The sequence below is a fragment of the Mustela nivalis genome, assembly GCF_964662115.1.
Source record: "Mustela nivalis genome assembly, chromosome: 5".
In the NCBI taxonomy this organism is placed as follows: Eukaryota; Metazoa; Chordata; class Mammalia; order Carnivora; family Mustelidae; genus Mustela; species Mustela nivalis.
Window position 1 is genome coordinate 58,366,850 of NC_139024.1, and position 12,823 is coordinate 58,379,672.

The 12,823-nt window shown below is 40.5% G+C and overlaps 1 protein-coding gene across 1 annotated transcript in view; it reads right to left on the bottom strand.

Annotated features, from left to right (window-relative positions):
• The window catches only part of AIG1 (androgen induced 1), a 481,448-nt gene that overhangs the window by 40,458 nt on the left and 428,167 nt on the right, over positions 1-12,823 (bottom strand). The gene's annotated exons all lie outside the window — the stretch shown is intronic.

Here is a 12,823-nt window from a genome sequence, read left to right on the forward strand (position 1 = left end):
AGCTCACTGGGTCGGGACCCTCCGCCGCCTCCTGCCTCGACAGAGCGAGGCTCCGTCTTGGAGCTGGGTCTTCCGCAGTTCAGTGTCATCCCTCGGCCTTTCTCGTCCTCCTTGCCTTCTGTTCACGCCTTGTTCTTGTTTCTTTTTGGCTCCAAATTCCAGGCTCTGTTTGTTTCTCTTGCTACCTTTCTGTTTTCTTTGTATTAGCTCCATGGTCTTGAGTCCAGTTCTCTCTCTCTCTTCATTTTTCATTTCTTTTTTCGAGTATGGTTGACACGTGGTGGTTGTGTTGGTTTTTGGTGTACAACCTTGTGATTTGACAGGTTGATACATGAGGCTATGCTCACCCCAACATGTCCTCTCACGTCGCTATTACAATATTGTTAACTATATTGCTTACACTGTGATTTTTATTGCATGGACTTGTTCATTCCATGACCGGATGCCGGTAGCTCCCCCCGATCTTCACCCATTCTGTCCATCCCCCTATCCCTTTCCTCTCTGACAGCCATCAGTTCCTTCTCTGTATTTCTAGGACTGATTCTGCTTTTGGTTTATTCTTTCTTTAGATGCCACTTATAAGTGGAACCATATGGTATTTGTCTTTCTCAGTCTAACTTATTTCACTTAGCATAATAGCCCTTATGTTTACATTGTCTCAAATGACAAAATGACTTAAACTCATTCTTTTATATGGCTGTGTAATATTCCATTATATGTATTCCTCTCTTGATGAGCACTTAAGTTGCTTCTCTACCTCGGCTGTTGTAAATAACACTGCAATAAAGGTGGGGTGCATATATCTTTTTTGAACTTGTGTTTTTATTGTCTTTGGGTAAATACCCTATAATGGAATTGTTGGCTCACATATGGTTCTTCTATTTTTAATAGATTTTGTTTATTTATTTGACAGGGAGAGAGAGAGCACAAGTAGGCAGAGCGGCAGGCAGAGAGAGAGGGAGAAGCAGGCTCCCCAGTGCAAGGGAGCCTGATGTGGGGCTCGATCCCAGGATGGGATCACGATCTGAGCCGAAGGCAGTCGCTTAACCAACTGAGCCACCCAGGCGCCCTATTTTTAGTTTTTTGAGGAATCTCCATATGTCTCCTTTCTCCCCCTTGCCCAATCCCATTTTAGTCTTCTCTTAGTTCTTTTTCTTTTTTCAAGCGCTCTCTCTCTTCCTCCTTTTTAAAAAAAGATTTTATTTATTTGTCACAGAAAAATTGTTCCTTTTCTGTTTTTTGCTTCCTCTTCCTCTGAGGACCTGTCCCTCCCTGTCCTTCACCCCCGGGCCATCCTCCCCCAACCTGCTAACCAGCCTGTGGAAACTCCACTCTCTGCTCTGACCTGCAGAGCCCTGGGGACATCAGCTGCCCCAGCCATGAGGACCCCTGGCAAGGAGACTTGATGTGTGACACAGACCTCTTCTCCCAGAATTGGGCCTTCATGCATGAATTAAATCATTCATTATTCAATGAAGACATTGGGCAGGCAAAATTGGAGGCAAATGTGCTGTACTTTCTGATGTTTAGCTGTGTATCAGCATCATAGAATAGCTTGGTGCTACCCACCATTATACAGAGAAAATCAGCTTCCTTGATTTGTTTATATATGACCTGCTTGCTTTTTTTTTTTTTTTTTTAGATTTTTATTTATTTATTTGATAGACAGAGATGACCTGCTTGCTTTTGCAGACCAACTTATCTTTCCTCTCCCATATACACACCAGTTCACTGGTGGGCAAAATGAATTGTTCATTTTCAACGAAATGTGGAAAAACCCTAAAAGTAAGCAATCTCTTTAGCAAATATTTAGGCTTTCCTTTGGGTTAAAGTGCCTGGAGTCTCTGATGCTTCCCTCTCCCCTACTTCTCTCTCAAGTGGTAAGGGGTTGGGGGCAGGGAGTCTTAGGTATTGTCCTTCAGGTACTTGTAAAGATCATGGTACCTCTACTTCTTCTGAGTGCCAATGCTTATCCTGTTGGTGCTCCCAGATGAAGCCCGAAGCTGCTACAATTCATGATCTGGTCTCTGTTGGACCCCCCTCTGTATTCACTGGTAAGCTAGAGTCTTCTGAGCCATGACTTCAAACCCCACATCCTTGGTATAGAGGCCCTGCCACAGGGAACCACTCCAGCCAGACTTCCTGTTAAGTTCTCAGCTCCTTCTGGGTCCTGTTTGTATCACTCAAGTATCAAGGTCACCCAGGAAAGTTAAAAAGCAGCCGCTCCCTCAGCCTAACAACATGGCTCCACCTCGTTAAATTTGCTTGTCAGCCTAAGACACCCCCTCTAGAGCCCTAAGTGAGAAGCCAGACAGAAATGCCTGAAAGGGCATCTGGGGGGCTCAGTACAGTGAGTGCACATCTCTTGATTTCATCTCAGGGCTGTGGGACTGAACTGGGTCAGGCACCATGCTGTGCATGGAATCTGCTTGGGATTTGCACTCTTTCTCTCCCTCTGCCCCCACCCCCCTCCATTCATGTGCATCTGCTCTCTCTCTCTCATAAACACAGGAAGGAAGGAAGGAAGGAAGGAAGGAAGGAAGGAAGGAAGGAAGGAAGGAAGGAAGGAAGGAGAGGGGAAGGAAGGAAGGAAGGAAGAAAGAAATGTCCCTTCTCGTAGTTTCCCCCTTATTTATCTAACACATATAGCAATACTAATCTATAAATAGACAAGGCTTAACACATGCTTTGCCTGATTTGATTCTTACAACAACCCTATAAGGAAGATGTACTATTACCATGCCCATCTAAGAGGTGTGAGGCACAGAGAGGTCGAATGACTCACCCAGGATCACACAGCCCTCTGATAAAGGGTGGAGGATGGGAGTCCTCCGGGCCACAGGCTGCAGAATTCAGGCTCTTTACTCTGGTCTGTGCTGCTGTCCTGCCTCTTCTGAGCCCCTTGGCCTCCTCCCTTCACTCCTCCTTGCTCGACCCCCTGCCCTCACACCAGAGTAGGGCAAGATCTTATTTCCCCGTGTCTCGTGCTCTCGATCATGAAGCTGGGTTATTTACCATATAAAGAATGGAGTGGGTTCAGTTTGTTCTGAAGGCTTTTCTTCTGCGTTTCTAGAGAAAGACTGTGTTGATGTTAGCTGTGAGGTGAAAGTTTCACTTCTTCCACTGTCTGCTTTGGAAGTGCCGGAGGAGGGGGGTAAAAAAAAAAAAAGCCAACCTCAAAGTAGGTTAGTAAATGCTTTATTCATTGTCTTACGGAGGACTATAGCTGGGGAGAGTCTTTCAGATTGCTCTGAACAGCAGATCCAAGTCTGTCTGCTTACAGGGGTGTAGATGCAAAAGGGAAAGGGTCTACATGCTTGCAAACAGTCTTCCGGCAGTATAACTGCACATCACAAGGTATAATTTGTTGGGCTGTAAAAATTAAGGTTACTAATTTCTACACAGACACATGAATGACCCCTAGGTCATCTTAATGAATTAGGTTTCTACCATATCTAATTGTTCAAAAATATAGCCTAGTGGGCCTCCACTTAACTGGTTTTCCGGTTCTTGTTTTTGATTTCTCCTGAAGTTACTTGAGAGGGTCACAGGAGGCTGACCTTGGTAACCTACTGCAATTTTAGGGCAGGAGGATTTCTGGGAACTGGTGAGACCTGTTGATGGCAGTCCCCCAACTCCCACATGGAGACCCAGATGGTGTCCTGTGAGCCTCACTCAGACGTCAGCTCCGCCCTGGATGACAAATGCTAGCCCTGAGGAGATCTGCTGAACGATTCCTTCCTCTGGCAGCAACAAAGAAGTGGGCCAGGGCTGGCCTCCTGCCTTTTCCTGCCTGGAAGATCAGGAGTCGTGAGCACTGGAAGCACCGCGTGGACCCAGAGTTGCCCACCATGTAGTTGCTGGCATCTCCTGCTACAGCGATGAAGACTTTGCCCTTCTACTTGGCATGGCACCCCAAGGTGATCTCAGACAGACAGGCTGTGATCAGGGCTCTTGGACTGTGTTCCCTACTGAGACCTGAGGCCCCCCAAAATACCCTACAAGTGAGCCACGTGTACCTGGAGAACCTATTGTCTCAGTTATTGGGATTCTCTATCAAAACCTTTAAAGTTTAAGTCTGTTAAAGAACAAAAATTGGGGGAGGGGGGAGAAAATAGAGGTGGTAAACCTTAAGAGACTCAACTGTAGAGAATAAACTGAGGGTTGATGGAGGGAGGTGGGTGGGGGAGGGGCTAAATGGGTGATGGGTTCTAGGAGGGCACTGCTTCTGATGAGCACTGGGTGCTGTATGTACGTGATGAATCACTGAACTCTACTCCTGAAACCGACATGACACTACGTGTTAACTAACTATCATTTAAATAAAAACTTGGAACAAACAAGCAAAAAAGAAAAGAAATTCATCTGAGTAAATCTGAAGGTCTAATTGGTTTTATTCAATGATTCATGACTTGGGCAGCATCTCATTTAGCCAGAATCTCTGAGGGGTTGTATCAAATGGTCAGTGGCTATAGAAAGGGTAGTGGGGCAAGGATGTTATTAGCAAAAGAAAATAAAGGATGGTTTCAGGCAAGGTCACCTTCTCTGAGGGGTAGTGACAGGGGGTCTCATCATGCAGGTGACCTTGCTAGGACTGATCAGAAGATTCCAGACCAATTGGTTTAAAATTTCACTCTGGGAGAGGCAGCAACTGCAGTTAAGGTAGATATTAAGTCTTGGTGGAGTTCAACATAAACGACTCCATTTTGGGTCTGTTTCTTTCTAACAAGCCTTGGTGCAGGTAGTCTCCTGCTCAGCTGGCAGTAGCTATCAGTGCAAAAGACTGTGGCTTTGTAAAGCATCATCTTATAAAAGGTGATGTGCAGGTCTCTCCTTAAGTGATCAGATTCTAAAATATTTTATAGAATTCACTCTTCAATTATTTGACAAGTATTGTTTGAGTAGAATCTCTTCTCCCTCTTAGAAATAAATCTATTTCTTATTTATTCCAAATTCTGGATCATGGTTCCCCATCTAGTATCGTAGGATTCTTATGTGTCCACAAGGGTAATAAGAAAGGCCCTTCATCCACTTTCAGTATTTCCTACAGAAATTGTACCTTTATGATAAGGTTGTACTTGCTAACTAAAAAAAAAAATGTATTTGTCTTTAAATGAAATAATATATGACCCAAGTGACATTTTATACAGACCAGAACTCATTAGCATTCTTTAGCTGACATAAATGGAAATGTAAATAATTTATTACATGATAGAAGAAATTTGTTTGGAAGATGGAAACTTTCAAAATGTGGGGTTCAACGGGCAGACGATGTCTAACGAGAAAACCAAGAGAACCCCACTGTTGCATTTTCACGACAGCTATAGGACTACTGTCCCTTTGTTACTGATCAATCTATCATAGCCACTAACTCAGGGTAGAAGTGGGGAAGCTCTGGCCCACGCCTGGGGGGACCTGCTGCTCCACTGTGGAATCGTGAGAGGGCTAGACAAATCGAAAGCATAGCTCCCGGCTGGGATTGTCAATACTGTTGCCTGAACAAACTCAGTTACACTGAACGTGAGAGAAGCCACTCACTCAAGAGATGAGGGTTTGGAAAAGAGAAAGGGAGAAATTTATTTCAGGTGCTGACAGCCATGGCAGGCGCAAGCCTTGACGATTGATCTCTCCACCGACAAGAGGGACACCTAGAGCTTTATAAGAAAAGGTTGGGGGATACATGCAAGAGAGCAGGCAGAGAGCTCCAGGATCCCAAGTGGGGCTCCATATGTGTTCAGTCCATGATCATGGGCAGGGAAGGGAATGCGCGGAGAATAGTCTTCCAGGCATTCCATTGCTACCAGGGCTTTTCTGGTCTGGTGGTTGGAAAATGTCTTCTTTGATGCCCCAAGAAAGTGCAATGAGAAATTAGCACAATGGATTTTAATTAGAGCTAGAGCTAAGTAGTCTTGTCTATTTCTGCTTTTAAGAGTTGTGCAAGAGGGTTTGCTGACACCTCTGAGAGTTCAAAACTGTTGGCAAGGAAAAGATTTTCTTTAGCCTTTGAAGCTTCTTCTGGCTGGTTTAAGAACTAAACTGACAGGAGACTCATTACTTGGAGAAAATCTAATTCAATTTTGTATGTAAACAGGAACCCTACATAAATGAGAGATTCATAGACAGAAAGGTAAAATGAGGTATATGCCACCCCACGCTCAGGAATGGGATAGGTGGCTGAGGATTCAAAGTCCCCGGCCTCACCGTTCCCTCCTCTGCTTCCCTGAAGTTTCACATGTTAAAATTTTTTTAAATTTTTTATTTTATTTATTTATTTGACAGAGAGAGATCACAAGTAGGCAGAGAGAGAGGGAAGCAGGCTCCCTGCTGAGCAGAGAGCCCGATGTGGGGCTCCATCCCAGGACCCTCGGATCATGACCTGAGCTGAAGGCAGAGGATGAACCCACCGAGCCACCCAGGTGCCCCTCACATGTTAAAATTTGAGCTGGGAGGTTGTTTCACCTTATTGAACCAGTCTGTTAGTCCTGATAATAGGTTAGTTTAATCAAACTCATTTCAGGTGAATTCTCAAAGTTAAACCTATGGTTCAAATAATCAGATATTAAATAAGAGGCATTTCTTATGGAAAGAAAAGGTAAAACAATGGTTAATGATCAGATCAAGTGTTAAGCTGGTTTCTGAGTTCTAAGGGTAGGCAGTCGAGACTTTTAAATGTCAGATTCAAACATCTTCAGATAGAGCGAGGGCAGGTGGTGGCAATCTGACAGACGCTCCCGGTCTATAGTTCAAATGTCTATGATGTTCTTTGAGTGGCCCGCTGAGCAACAGGAATGAAGATGGTCTATTCGTGAGCTACTGTGGCAATTTCTCTGAAGTTTACATCAAGTCGTTTATATTTAGTTTGTAGGGCAGTTTTAGTTCTCAAATAATTCCAAGTCAGAAAGGAGGAGGAAAAATCAAAATGTTAGGTTGGGGGGCAAAGGGGTGGCTCAGTGGGTTAAGCCTCTGCCTTCAGCTCAGGTCATGATCCCAGGGTCCTAGGATGGAGCCCCACATCAGGCTCTCTGCTCAGCAGGAAGCCTGCTTCCCCCCTCTCTCTGCCTGCCTCTCTGCCTACTTGTGATCTCCTCTCTGTCAAATAAATAAATAAAATCTTAAAAAAAATGTTAGGTTGGAGAATTGTTGCCAGGCTTTGGAGGAGGCTGTAAGAAATCAGGATTTTGTCCATTTTATAACAAATAGTATTAAAATCTAATATCTACAAGCGTGTCTTATTGAAGCATATTTTTTTCTTATAATCAATCTCACTTTTACCAAAAACAGCCAAATTAACACTAATTTGTCTGCAAAATAAGTTTAGTTAAAAAAGTGTTGGGGGGGGGGTGCCTGGGTGGCTCAGATGGTTGGGCTTCTGCCTTCAGCTTAGGTCCTGATCTCCAGGTTCTGGGACCGAGCCCCATGTTCCCTGCTCAGGAGGGAGTCTGTGTCTCCCTCTCCCTTTGCCTCTCCCCCTGCCTGTGCTCTCTCTGCCTCTCTCTCACTCTCAAATGAATAAATAAAATCTTAAAAAAAAAAAAAAAACAAAAACGACTTGACCTGATTACTTACATAAAAGCAGCAAGAATAATGGTTGACTATATAAACTCTTTAAAACCTGCTTTGCTGGAACTTTTTTAGAGCTCTAGACTGAACTGTTAACAATCTTGAGACCAGAAGCCAAGCCAAACACTTGTCATCATACTTTGTCTACAATATGAATTTGGTTGAATTCCTTCTTCTTGTTAAAGATTTTATTTATTTATTTGACCGACAGAGATCACAAGTGGGCAGAGAGGCAGGCAGAGAGAGAGGAGGAAGCAGGCTCCCTGCTGAGCAGAGAGCCCAATGCTGGGCTCGATCCCAGGCTCCTGGGATCATGACCCGAGCTGAAGGCAGAGGCTTTAACCCCCTGAGCCACCCAGGCACCCCTGGTTGAATTCCTTTCTTAAGTTATCCCTAATATCATGAGATTCTTGCATCTGTCAGGAAGTGATCTTCCTTACTTACCTGGTAAGGCTACTGGGAAGTCTGTAAACAAAGTATCCGGCTGATATTTCCAAGAGCTTTATTGGCTTTATAAAGTCAGTGTTAGTCACCTAAGGCTGTCTGATCACATCTGAGTCTATGCAGGTCTCTCTCAAATATGACATTCTAGTCAAAGCCTTGGTAATATAACCAATATTTCTGATTGTGTCCTGTCATAAAGAGAACAGATTCTTACTGGCCTTATGTAAATAAATATATTGTCACAAAAATATAAGAATATACACTGAGAGTTTGTGAATTTTAGAAGGTTAGGGTAGGGAGAAAAGATAAAAGTTTCAACTTGTTCACAAAGGTATATTTTATCAAATTGCTGTGACTCAGTTAACTTAAGTTTCTTAAATCTGCAAAAAACCAAAACATTTTAAAAAATGTCAACGTTTCAAATAAGAAGTCATAAAAAGTGTAATTATCTTCCTTGTTGTATTCAGTTTCCTCCATGTTACTAACTCTTTCTGACTGAATCGAGTTTTTCTTCTAGTTCTGCAAATTTTTCCCTAGTTCAGTTTTATAATCCAAGATCTAAGGTTACCCAGAACCCCGTATTCAGTATTTTTTTCCCCATGAGTCTCCTAGAAGATGAAGCACATTTGCAAGAAACTTATAAGGGCATTTGAATAAAAGTATAACCATCTATAAATGACAAAAGACTTAAAAATGGCCACAGTTAAAGACCTGGTTAGAGTTTATTAAAAGCAATTGACATGGAAATTTGGTTATTTTTGTGATGTACAACCCTTCGAGATAATGACATACCAAGACATCAGATTTCTAGGTGTCTCATATAATTTTTACAAACTTATTCTAATAACATATCTATATAAATATTATGTAAGAGTTTAATATCACTTATTTGATATACCAAATAAGCTCATTAGCTGAATTTCTCATAAAAAATTTATTTTTTGAATGTTCCAGGGGCTCACTGGAAAGTTTCAGCTAGACTATGGTCAATATACTTCATTTTAGAATTTGATTTTGGGAAGTATGTAAAAGAAATATCAAAAAGTTTGAACATTTGATTAAATAGGATTACAGATCATTATGAAAGAATCATTATCTGTTTAACCAAAGTGACAAGGAAAGATTTCAAAGGTAAATGCAGAAGATCACTTAGTTGTGAACAAAATTTAGTTTCTTTAATATGAGACTCAATTTTCTTAAGACATCAAAGAGCTGGGGTGCCTGGGTGGCTCAGTGTGTCAAGCCTCTGCCTTTGGCTCAGGTCATGATCTCAAGGTCCTAAGATCGAATCCTGCATTGGGCTCTCTGCTGGCAGGGAACCTGCTTACTCTTCTCTGTCTCTCTGCCTGCCTCTCTGCCTATTTGTGATCTCTCTCTGTCAAATAAATAAATAAAAATCTTTAAAAAAAATCAAAGAGCTGATAAACACAGGAAATTAATTTGGCAAACATGAAATCATTGTCTTTAGGCAGACGACTTAAAGAAAAACTTTTGTTTACAATTTCTTATGAAGAGCAGGTCAATGGTTATAGAGAAAATTGTACTTTTAACAAAAAGAAAACAAAAACTTTGCATCAATGATGTCAAGATTTGATATCAAGATTCATTTACTTATTTAAATTATACCAATCTTAGCAAGTACTGAGCACATATAAAATTTCTTTCCAAAGTTTTTTTCCTCCATAAATCTTCTATAACTTTTTTTTTTTTTTTACACATTTAGATTGTTTCCTAAATTTTCCATCTTTAAATAACCAGTCTTAGTTTAGGACAAAACCATTTTTTCCCCCAACAAATATATATTTTTATTCATTATACTTTCTCTTACCAAAAACATGTATCTTATTTTTCTCACATACAGAGTTGTTTCCTTTATTATTTCTAATAGTCTTAATTATATTTAGTAGAATTCTTAATGCTTAGCAACTCAATTGCTAGTGAAAACTAATAATTATGAACCTTGTTACACTAGAATTCTTTAGATTAGCAAATTTATTAATATATTTCATAATTTTTAGAAATGTGTTGTTTTTGTAGTACAATCTTTCTTTTTTCCTTCCTTTTTTTTTTTTCTTTTAAGGTAGGCTCCACTTCCAGCATGGAGCCCACTGAGGGGCTCAAACTTACCACCCTGAAATCAAGACCTGAGCTGAGATTAAGAGTCAGAGGCTCAACTGACTGAGAAACCCAGGTATCCTAGATACAATCTTTCAATAAGGCATAAAACATGTTTACTAACAAACCCAAATTTCTCTTTTGTTTCTTTATAAGACAAAAGTAGGTAAGCATATATTCATTGTTTTATCTTATGTACATCTATTTTAATTAGCTTGTTCTTAACAATTATGCTTAGACCACCCACAAAACTTCATGGGGCATTAGACAAAGTCAACCATTATTCTGGGGGGGGGGTTGATAAATTTTGTAACAGAGATACCATGAAATTATGTGACTTTTAGAAAACACAAGCAGAATAAAAGTTTTATATTCAATGCTGATAATTTTATGGACAGGTCTATTTTAATTAAACCAACAACCTTAGATTAGCTTTAACACCAAATATGTTCCCAGATCATGTGAACTTGAAAAACATTTGGGTTAGTTTCTATATTTCTGAGTTTTAGAATGTCCACCCCTTATAAGTGTGTGCCTTCAAATCAGCTAACTAAAGCTTTTTCACAAATTAATTTTAGCAATACCATCCAGAGGTAGAAAAAATATCTCACATTTATAACATACATGGACACACACATGCAACATACACAGACAAGATGTATATGAAATCTTAATTTTGTTTCTACTAATATTTCTGGAGAGGACATTGCAGGCCCAGTTTTTAAATACTTTTCTCTTTTTTCCTTCAGGAGACTGTGGGCTGTGTTTACATTTCAAAGATGTGCTAAGATTTATAATTTCAAGGGACAGAGAAAGAATGTAAAAACTTTTTTCTAGAGTTTCAGGGTAACTGCTATTTAAAATTTACTTTTTTTTTAAAGTAGAGAACAATTTTGTTCCAATACCCCAATCTTTTACAATAGCCACAAACATTTTGAGAGGAATAGTTAAGGTAAGGATAGTTGTTTCTGGAGTTGTATTCCTGGTTTTGTAGAGATTTGTAAGATAAAGGCCATTGTTTCTAATTCCCCAAAGACCTGGATTACAGCTCAAATATCAAGGGATGGCTCATCTTTTTAACTAAATTTGCTCCTTTATATCAGGGAGAATTTTAACTAAAATGGGAACTGAAGGATTTATGCCTTTGTAAAATCTGTTTAAAGCATTTTTAACAAAAGCCTTTTTCCTGGGTACACAATTTAAACTTGGCTTCTATTAGCCCCTGAATATTGGCCTTTTGCACACCATTTCTAGGAGGGCCTAGGAGAAATTGTGATCAGCTATTTCCTCAGGAAAGGGAAGGTTGTAAATATAGTCAAATAATCTTTCTAATTATTATCTAAATTTGGTATAGGGATAAAATGGCTGTATAATTTAAAGGATCTGCTGCTGTCCAGGGGACACAAATTTTGTTGCAGTGGTGATGGGGAGCTCTAGGAGAATCCTGCAAGGAACATTGTATAGGGATGTCTAAAACAGGCAGAAGCCAATTACAGAGCTCAAGCCAAACCTTATTACCAATCTTGGGTGCTTTGGTTAAATTTCTTTCTGGCTTTCAGCATTTACATGAGCAACCTATATACTTAGAACCTAGAGATAGGCCAGAGTAATCTCTGTAAATCTTATAGGAAAGGGAAGTTAACACATGCCTATGGATTTTATTTTTTACTTTATGTTAATTATTTATTTGAGAGAGACAGAGCTTAAGTGGTGGGGGAGCAGGAATAGAGGGACAAGCAGACTCCCCACTGAGCAGGGAGCCTGATGCAGGGCTGAGATCATGACCTGAGCTGAAGTCAGATGTTAACCAGCTGAGCCACACAGATACCCCAGGCTGGATTTTAAGAAGAGGAATTAACACTGGATGTGGACATTCATTTTTGAGTCTTAAGTCTAATTTCTATGCTTATATCTTGTTAAGGGAGTCCCTAAGGCTAGCTGTTCTAAGACAATTGAGAGTTCTTTATAAAAAAAAAAAAAAAAAAAAAAAAAATATATATATATATATATATATATATATATATATATATATATATATATACATACACACACACACACATATATATATACCAGGATGGCTCAGTGGGTTAGGTATCTGACTCTTAATTTTGGCTCAGGTCATGATCTCAGCACCTGTGTTGATCTCCACGTTTGGAATAGAGACTGCTTAAGATTCTCTCTCTCCCTCTACCCCACCCCCTGCCCCCACCCAGGTCACGTGCCCTCCCCCCTAATCTATATCTATATCTGTATCTCTATCTATCTATCTATACATCCATCCATCTATCTATCTATTTAAATACAGCCAATTTAAATGATCCATCATCTGGCCATCAACAGATAGGATCTATTAATAGTGACTCAAATCAATAAGCCTTCTAATAGCTTAATCAAAGACACAAGGAGTATCCAGAAAGGTACAGATGATATAGTCCTTGTAATCCAAGTTTAATCCCGAGAGTAGTGAAAGCAAAGGTCTTTTTGCACAGACAGTAAGGATGCTGTAATGAAAATGGTGTCTCTGGTCTCCCATGAAAATATGAGATGCTTCCAGTCACAGGCCCACTCATCTGTGACACTGTACAAATGCTTCTGGAATGAGATGTTCCAGCACTACCAAGCAACACAGGCTGAGACAACAAAAGTTCCCGTGGGCTAGAACCTCTCATGACACACATTCCTGAGAACTGGCACTGCCAGATCC